Source organism: Nerophis ophidion, linkage group LG12 (genome assembly GCF_033978795.1).
Source record: "Nerophis ophidion isolate RoL-2023_Sa linkage group LG12, RoL_Noph_v1.0, whole genome shotgun sequence".
In the NCBI taxonomy this organism is placed as follows: domain Eukaryota; kingdom Metazoa; phylum Chordata; class Actinopteri; order Syngnathiformes; family Syngnathidae; genus Nerophis; species Nerophis ophidion.
The window spans coordinates 20130913-20141165 of NC_084622.1; the positions used below are offsets into that span (position 1 = coordinate 20130913).

Genomic DNA, 10253 nt, shown 5'->3' on the forward strand with positions numbered 1-10253 from the left:
CCCGCCCAGACATACAATTCTAGTTAGTACATAGATCAAGAAAAACAAGATTATTTTTGTCTGTGTTATTTTCATTGTAAGTGGGTCAAATCACTCATAGAAAATTGTCACGCCTTTGAATCAGGTTTTGTGTTGGTCATGTTATGTTTTGTTTTTTGGGCTCTTGTTTCCTGATTTGCACTTCCTGGTTTTGTTTTGTTTCCATAGTAACTCATTAGTTTCCACCTGGTCTCCAAGTCACGCCCTTGTCCTCAGCCCTCACACCTGTCACTAATTATGTCACTGCTATGTAAGCCATTTGGTTTCTGTTCCTCGGCCTGGCAACTTTGTACTTAGCGACCTACTTACAACTCATTCTCATGCCAACCACCTGCTACGCACCTTGCAAAGATCCATGTCTCGTTCTCAGTTCCATGTCATGTAAGTTTTTGTTTATAGTTCATTTAATAATACAACTTTAACATTTGACAACCAAATAATAAAACAAGGTGACTCTGTAAAAAATCTGGGTGTTATCTTCGACCCAACTCTCTCCTTTGAGTCACACATTAAAAGCATTACTAAAACGGCCTTCTTTCATCTCCGTAATATCGCTAAAATTCGCTCCATTTTGTCCACTAAAGACGCCGAGATCATTATCCATGCGTTTGTTACGTCTCGTCTCGATTACTGTAACGTATTATTTTCGGATCTCCCCATGTCTAGCATTAAAAGATTACAGTTGGTACAAAATGCGGCTGCTAGACTTTTGACAAGAACAAGAAAGTTTGATCATATTACGCCTGTACTGGCTCACCTGCACTGGCTTCCTGTGCACTTAAGATGTGACTTTAAGGTTTTACTAATTACGTATAAAATACTACACGGTCTAGCTCCAGCCTATCTTGCCGATTGTATTGTACCATATGTCCCGGCAAGAAATCTGCGTTCAAAAGACTCCGGCTTATTAGTGATTCCTAGAGCCCAAAAAAAGTCTGCAGGCTATAGAGCGTTTTCCGTTCGGGCTCCAGTACTCTGGCATTCCCTCCCGGTAACAGTTCGAGATGCTACCTCAGTAGAAGCATTTAAGTCTCACCTTAAAACTCATCTGTATACTCTAGCCTTTAAATAAACCTCCTTTTTAGACCAGTTGATCTGCCGCTTCTTTTCTTTCTCCTATGTCCCCCCCTCCCTTGTGGAGGGGGTCCGGTCCGATGACCATGGATGAAGTACTGGCTGTCCAGAGTCGAGACCCAGGATGGACCGCTCGTCGGGACCCAGGATGGACCGCTCGCCTGTATCGGTTGGGGACATCTCTACGCTGCTGATCCGCCTCCGCTTGAGATGGTCTCCTGTGGACGGGACTCTCGCTGCTGTCTTGGATCCGCTTGAACTGAACTCTCGCGGCTGTGTTGGAGCCACTATGGATTGAACTTTCACAGTATCATGTTAGACCCGCTCGACATCCATTGCTTTCGGTCCCCTAGAGGGGGGGGAGGTTGCCCACATATGAGGTCCTCTCCAAGGTTTCTCATAGTCAGCATTGTCACTGGCGTCCCACCGGATGTGAATTCTCCCTGCCCACTGGGTGTGAGTTTTCTTTGCCCTTTTTTGGGTTCTTCCGAGGATGTTGTAGTCGTAATGATTTGTGCAGTCCTTTGAGACATTTGTGATTTGGGGCTATATAAATAAACATTGATTGATTGATTGATTGTTATTCATGCCATTGAGCAAGTGTTTCGGTTTCATGTTAATAGTTATAGCCTCGGTTCTAGTCTTTTGTTTCATAGCCCAGTTTTTGTACCGCTATTGTGCGCGCCGTTTGTTTTTCTTTTTCTTTTTTTTATTATAGTGATAAATAAATCAAATATGTACTCACACTCTCGTCTGGCTAATGCCAATCATCCTTTGCGTGGAAAAAGCAATATAAATCCAAGTCCATGCCTGTCAAAAATAAGAAAATAGATGACATGACAAGTCAGAAAATGTATTTTAGAATAACTAAAATACTGTAACGTTTATACAGTATTTGCAATGATGGCGGGGCCACCTTCACACAGGTTTTTAGTGCTGTCCATTTCACACACCAGTGACCTGGAGAAATACTGCTGATCCTAGAAAAGCAAGTGTCTCAAAGGCTGCTACCAAGCGAGAAGGGAGGAGCTATGGTGGTAATTGTAAGATTAAGGCGATCTATAAGGAGGCAACATATCAATCAATCAAGGTTTATTTGTATAGCACCTTACATCATCACAATGGTGCACAACGTGCTTTACAGCAGTGGTCCCCAACCACCGGGCCCTCGATTGGTACCGGTCCGCAGAAGAATTTTGTATTAATTTTTATTTATTTATTTATTTTTATTAAATCAACATAAAAAACACAAGATACACTTACAATTAGTGCACCAACCCAGAAAACCTCCCTTTTTCATGCCAAAAAAAAAAAAAAAGAATTAGTAAATACTCTGAGACAAAGTCCAAGATCATTGTGTTCCTCATGGTGTTCTTGAAACTGCACCAATTTTTTCCTCAGACTTTTCAACTTATTTGAAGTGTTTTGCCGAAGGGATTATTTGTAATGTGTACATCTTCAGAATGTACGTCTTCTATTTTTTGCCAAAGTAAGAAAACCCTTTTGAAGTTGTCTTTATTTTTAAATTATTATGCCATGATTTTACCAGTCCAGCCCACGTGTGAATAGATTTTCCTGCATGTGGCCCCTGACCTAACATGAGTTTGACGCCCCTGATCTTGACACAGAGCGGGCTCCAACCCGCCTTTCATCGGCAGCAAGTTCTGCCAGCACCTCAGTTGGCAGCATGCCATGACACGCCCCTGCTCACGCTGGGCGCCTCACGCCCACGCAACAGCGAAGCTGCAGACAATCATCAATCAGCGCACTTGGGACTAATTTTAATTTTCCTGAAGGAACTCTCCTGAAGGAATCAATAAAGTACTATCGACAAAGAACTATCTAATCAAGGCAGGCAACATAGAGACCAGTGGACCCATGGAGCTTAGGCCGGAACATAGTTTTTCCTTGCAGGAAGCACCCCGTCTCTGGCTACCCTCCCGCGTACTTTATATCCCCTTGTTTTCCTATTTTCCCACGTCTCATGTCCTTTGTGTCCTCCACAGTGTCCTTCCTGTTTCCCGTGTTCGAGTTGTGTACCTCTAATTCCCTCTGGATTCTGGGCCGCCTCCCTTGATCTTCGACCTCTGCTTGGACACGGACCGCCTCGCTTCTCTCCTGCCTCCAACCACCTGCCTGGCCACCGACTACATATTTGCCACGCCCCTCTGGACTGACGAAGGATTCATGCACCACACACTTACAACAACCCTGGTAAAATTTACATTATTCATTTTACACATTGTCTGGCACCACCTACTTAGAGTAGCATACACCTCCCACACACTCATCAAAGGTTTGAATAAACCTATTAACCTGACCTTCGTCGTGGTGTTGTCTCCTGTCCCTATCGTACGTAACAGATCCAATCAAAACTAATATTTGTTTCTTTTGCAAACAAAGCAGGAACAACAAGGTGTAACAGTGTCATGAGTCTTTGGCTTAAATGACACGACCCAAGGACAAATATTACTCTAACCGGCGGTGAGTTGGATTCCTAAAACTAACTATGCACGACAGAAAAGTTGAGGTGCCGCTGTACAAATCAGTTGTTTTATATATAATGTATCCGGTGTTGGCGCTAGGAGTTTTCAAAACTGGATCCCAGGGACCCCATCAAGTTATAAAAATGGGGTGTTTTGAAAACGACTGATGAACGTATGCATTATCATTTTATATTTCACATTCTATATTGTGTTTTGGCAAAAGGTTGTCATAAACATTACTTCATTCATTAAACAAATAATACTAAATAATAATTTTTGATCCATATGTAAATGTATTCACTTATAAACATTCATTCACTTTCTTCTTTCCTTCACGGATCTAAACTTTACTGCTGCCACTAGATTTTTTTATATATTTGTATCTAATAAGTTGTAGGTGTATTTATTCCGGTTTAAAAGTGTAAAAAAATGTTTTGCTTCGGTGATGAAATGACGATAATGGTGGTCCAGGGTATACATTCATCATCTAGAGTCTACATCAACTTCCCTTCTAGCTCTCAATTCTAAATTGTTGTTTTTTTGTTTGTTTTCTGCCCTTTTTGTCAAAGAAAACTGTTTTGTTTTTATCGCAAACACACAAAATATGCAATTAATAAAAACATTGATTTTGATTCAATATTATGTTTTGAACAATGACACTTTAAAGGAATACAAATGTTTGTTTTATTAGTCAACATTAAATTACATTTCACCTAAAAGCTTTTTTATTCCACTTGTGTCATGCTTTTGTTTATTTGATAGTATTTTTGCAATGTGCCATGGGCCTTTAAAACATCAGCTGCGGGCCACACTTTTGACAGTACTGCTGTAGATAATTTAAAAAAATAATCTGATTAGTCTATGGATAAAAAGTTGCTCATAACGCAGAGTCAGCATCTCTGCTTCAGTAAACAATGACGGTGATGATGTCAGCGATGCGCGCGCCACTTGCTAACTTGTCGGCCACTTCTCCATGAGACTCCTTTTCAACACTCCCTGCACATATTTGCTGACCTGCAAGGTATTTTTTGGTCTGGTCGGGTGCTGGTTAGCTTGAAGCTGACAGCTAGCCTCTCTCCATCCTCGAACGATGTCGATCCAGCCGGAGATAAAAGTGAAGTTCCCATGGACTCACAAAGACTACGAGTCATTTACTGGAGACATGGCACAGGATGAAGTTCAAAAGGTGAAATTCACACTCACTTTAGTGTTTACCATCAAGTCTTTCTTTTGACAGCCCCTTGCGGTAAAGTTGTCCCATTGCAAACTGAGGCAGTATTTGTCATTGATAAAACTTTCCACTCATCAAAATTTAAGACATATCTTCGGAAAGTTCATTACTTTTAAGACGACTAATAAAATCGCAATTAACGGGGACAGAAATTTGACCCGGCAAATATAGACAAAACAGAACACCAGCAGAAAGCGATAATGGATTAAAAGTAAAACAAGAAAACCGGAGTTTTGAAAAAATCTGCATCCTTGGGACCCGCAGGCTTCAGGAACTGTGCGTCCTGTCTGATATCAATGCATAAAAAAACACCAAAAGTGTGTTAACGCCAACACTGGTATCACCTTGTTCCAAACCTGATTCCTTCCTTTGCTCACTGGAGCGCATTCCTTTTTGCACTTTTCTTCACTGGCATTTTAAGATGATTTTAATGACCAAAAAAAGGCAAAGTAAAGATGGTGATGGTGACATGGAAGAAAGCCTTTGAGACAGTGTGTGGTTTCACAAGCCTCCAGACACTTTGATGACATCCACAGCCAGGGTTGGAGTTACAACCTGAGCTGTGTCCACACTTTTAGGGCTGCACAGATGGATGAATTTATTTACAGGAGCTCAGACCCTCTTCAAAAGTGACTGGCTCCTGTGTGACTCCACTGTCCACACCACACCTCTTTTACTGGACTTCCTCAAAAGATTGGGATTGGTCTACGGAGGTTTCACAACTTGATCATCCCAATAATAAAGCTGAGAATATACTGTATTTTATTCATTGTTTCACTGAACTGGCTCAAACTCGTCATCTGCTCATTTTACAGCCGCTGGTCATGCCAGCAGAGAAGCTCTTCCAATGGCTTCTTCTCTGCGATGGAGGCTCAGCCAAGCTCAGAAGGTTCCATTATCTCTTTTTTTTCCCACAGACAAAACTCCTTCCATGCAGGCTTTATTATGAAAACACAATCTAAATGCAAATGAATGAGTTGCTTTCTGATTTGGTGGTATACAGCTTTGTTGTCAAATGATTAGAGGTGGTTACGGTGCCAAGAGCGCTAATTAGAGTTCTACTGGTTGGTCTGAGAACATAAGATATTACATTTGCTGTTTTAACACAAATGTTCACAAAAAGTTTGTTGTGGTTTTTGAAAGTAACCTACGTATCATTCTGCAGATTGGAATGAATGAGTCCAAGCCCTCCTTCCATGACGGCACGGGTTCGACATAAGCAGCAGTGATCAGACGGGTGAAAGTGTCTCAGCACCTGCGCAGATATTATACAAGTAACGAGACGTCCCCAAACAAGGGTCTCGCTCTATTTCTAAACTTCACTTCCCCACCTCAACGTGCCAACAGACCTCATAACAGAGCTAGCTAGCTAGTAGCCACAACAACAAAGCACTTCCTCATTATGCATCATTGACCGGAGGTTACATTCACCAAACCCCGGAATTATGATCATCAACATTACAAACAATATGTAAGTTGTTTTTGCACCTTCTCTGTGTTTTGTATTGCTGCGGTATTTAAGACAATTTCATGTGTTTTTGATTTCTTTTTTGTATGCATTACTTGTCATTTAATTTATATCCTTGAAGTATTTGAATCACTAGTCTGTTCAACTTAAATGTCACAAAATTCCATAGAAATTAAAAGTCATTGTTTACATCCATCCATTTTCTACTGCTTGTCCTGTTTGGGATCCCGGGGGTGCTGGAGCTTATCTCAGCTGTAATACTCACCCTTTGACCGCAGTTAGCGTTATTATACGACTGCAAATTAAGCACCATATGAGAAGGTTGCGAGTGGCAGCACTTTGACATAAAGCGGGTGAATTCAGGACAGAATTTGTAACAAAGTTTGGTTCTCTCCTTCTCCGCTCATTGCCGTCTTGGCCACTTCATTAAAGTGATGTGCGATGTGCAGATGTATGTATTGCACATCCTTTTCTCTATGTAAAACTATGTCAAATATGTTTTGTGTTGTAGGTGACTTGAAGAGATCAAATGACTTTTGGGTTTTTTTCTGACCTTTTGGAATGGATTAGTTTGGAAAGCGAGGTAGCGTTGTCCACCCTTGTAATTATTGTACAAGATAAATCAGCTTGATTACTGGGTGTTCTGTAAACAAATATTTACTCCTTAGCTAATTTGAGCTGATTGTCTTCTCAATCAATGACACTTTGACCAGGTGACCTCAGTCCTGGAACTCATTTATGGAAGACAACTGCTGTTCACAGCCTATTGATTACCAATCGCGGTGAAGCTTTTTGTCAATGGGGATGGTGGCAGATGCTCTTGACCCATAATCTGAGTTGCAAAACATGCGCGACAAATCCAGTTTTAGGGTATCAGTATGGGGAAGGGTACTCATCATCAAGCTTTATTGAAAATTCCAATGTCCAAGTAGACCTACAATCAAACACAGTACATAAAACAAAGTATAAAAGGCATTATCACATAATATTAAAACAGTGCATACCATATTTCCTTGAATTGCCGCCTGGGCACTACTTAATTTAAAACCTCTTCTCACTCCTGTGCTTACCAAAGGCATGCGGTAAAAGTAAGGATGCGCTAATTATTTTAAAACCTCTCGTCACTCCGGCGCTTACCAAAATTATGGGGTAAATTTAGGCCTGCGCTTATAAATTTGAGTGTGATGTAAGGATACCATCATGAAAAGCACATTTAATTAAAAAAAACGTTAATGTACGGGAGCCTGGAAAGGACTGTATTTTACCTTGGGGGGATGCTCCAATTAGTCACTATTTACCCAATAAATCTAGTCTAGAGAGTGTGAGGAGACGGCTTATATAGTTTAACAATTTACTATATACACCACATAAACATACAATAACCAGACAATAATACACACACATTAATTACACTCGTCCCCACTCACACGCTACCTCCCCAACTTGCGATGTCCACTTCCCTCGCAGCAATGTAGCCACGATAGCACACAACTAAACTCTTTATAATGTTCCACACTCGCTCTCCAAATAGTAAACAGTCACAGGGGACAGGGTCTCTTTAACAAACTTAACTAATACGTGACTAAACCTGCCGTTCGTGAAGTCACCGTGCAGCAAACAAACACACGTGCGAGCTGCGGTTAGCACACCCGTCCCATCTACTGGCAACGTTAGTCCTAAACTTTAACGAGTGCAACTTATAACACACTGAAATAGGAACCTTAATGTGGTTATTTCTCTGAACTGCAACCGTGGTGAACTATCTCCAGTGTAGTATTACCGACGCTACGTTGCTTGTTATTGCCGCAGCTCTTTTAACACTTTGTTTAACGTGCCGGCGGAAACGGAACTGCCCGTAACCATAGCAACCGGAAACCATAGCAACCGAAGCCATAGCAACGGTTAAACAACTTAAAGAAACACATTTTACCTTTCCGAACGACACATATGATATAGAAATAAATAATAATAATTAAACCCTTAACAGAAACGATCTCCTATTTGTAGTACTAAAGGAACAATTACATATACATGCAAACCTTCAGAACAGTAATTATATAGCATAAAAAATGCAGATAGCCTTAAAACGCCACAACTTTCAGTCACCGTATGTACTCTAAGTACCCAAAATAAAGACTCGACATAAATATAAACTCAATCGGATCAGAAACATTGGAGGAAATGTGATTAAAACCCGATGCTAACCGCCCATAGAAAATACATGGGTACGGCTAGTAGCTACTATTAGCAAACAAATTCACTTACCAACTCACCTTAATATCTTAACATCGCCACACTCTCTCATCGCAACTCGGCCATGATGGTCGGCACATATATGTTTACAATTAGTTGTAAAATGTTGGACGATTGTTTTCACGATATGCAGGTAAACGCCAACTTTAAAACATACCGGCTTCAGATGTGCCCAGGCTTAGCCACCGCACCTGGCAGCCATCTTGGAACGCTGGATTATATAGAGCGCGATAGGCTGGTCACGTGAGCGCCTGTGTTAAACTCGCGAGATTAAATGTGTAAACGGCACAGGTAATATGAGGGAATGCCATGACAGGATGTCACACCCCGCCTCGGGGGAAGGTAATGTAAGCTTTGCAAACCGGACTTTAAATCAAGGATGGCAAGGTACGCAGTGGTAACAGTTTACAAACATTTATTTAAAATCCCAAAAAGTGTCAAGAGGTGAACAACAACAGAAAGACCAATCACCCACAATCTGTAACAGTGATAAATAAAGACAATATTAGTATCGTGTATTATATATACTACATTTATATTCTAAATATATTTTAAAGTTGCGTGCTTTAAATAGGCCTATATATAATTAATCAAAATAAGCATATTAAAAATAATCAAAATATAAATCATCCATTATATCAAAATATATGTATTCACGATCAAAACGTCAAACATCAAATATATCAAAGTAAAGAATTAAATGACAAAACAGATTTAGCAAAATAATTAGCAATCAACAAAACTCATTGAACCGGTTACATCACAACATAATATCATCATCAAAATAATCACCTCAGTAGTTGGTTTGATGTATGAACCTCGAAACTCTTGGTCAGGACAGACAACCTACTCTGGCAGTGACAGACAGCAGACTGGCAGAAACATTCTTCTTCTTCTTCTTCTTCTTTTTTTATTTTTATGGCGGTTGGCAAGCAACCTTCTGGTGTGCATTACTGCCACCTACTGTAATGGAGTGTGGACCGAGGTGGATCCCTACTCTATATTCTTTTACTTAACCCAGTGTTTTTTAAATATGTTTATATTGCTTTATACCCTATGTTTTCTGAATGCAATCCTAATATACCTCCCACTTCTAACCTAATATTTTCTTTTGCTAACTTATTTTCCAGTATTTCTCTTTCTCTATTATATTTCCTACATTGTATTAAGACATGGTCAACATTTTCTATCTGGTGGCAAAAATCACACAGCCCTGTAGTATGTTTGCCTATCAATTTTAGTGAACTATTTAGATATGTATGGCCTAATCTCATTCTAGTAATAATGTCTTCTTTTTTCCTATTTCTACCCCCTCCTCTCATTACACCTACTTTCCTCTGGACTTTGTAAAACTCTCTACCTTTTGTTTCCTTATTCCAATAATCCTGCCACTTTTTATTGTGTTCTATCTTAATTATGCTCTTCACTTCTTCTTTACTGTGCTTAATGTCCATATTTACTTCTGTTTTAGTGGTTGCTTGTTTTGCGTATCTATCAGCTAACTCATTTCCCACAACTCCTACATGAGCAGGAACCCAGAGAAATGTTACCACACCTCCCGCTTTATTTATCCTGTAGATTGCCTGAACTATTTCATAAACTATATCTTGTCTTGTTTCTGATGCTATGTTTTTTATGCTCGTCAATGCACTGCTGGAGTCCGAGCACACGACTGCTTTCCTTGCTTTGTTTTCCTCTATCC

General features: G+C 40.2%; 1 long non-coding RNA gene across 1 annotated transcript in view; it reads right to left on the minus strand.

Moving 5' to 3' along the window:
- The window catches only part of LOC133563101 (uncharacterized), a 47054-nt gene extending 37637 nt beyond the window's left edge, over window positions 1–9417 (minus strand). The window contains exons 1-2 of the long non-coding RNA XR_009808992.1: window positions 9344–9417; window positions 1859–1923 (exon numbers count right to left, since the gene is read on the minus strand). This is a non-coding gene — a long non-coding RNA (uncharacterized LOC133563101). The remainder of the gene's footprint in view (window positions 1–1858; window positions 1924–9343) is intronic.
- Between the last annotated feature and the right edge of the window lie 836 nt (window positions 9418–10253).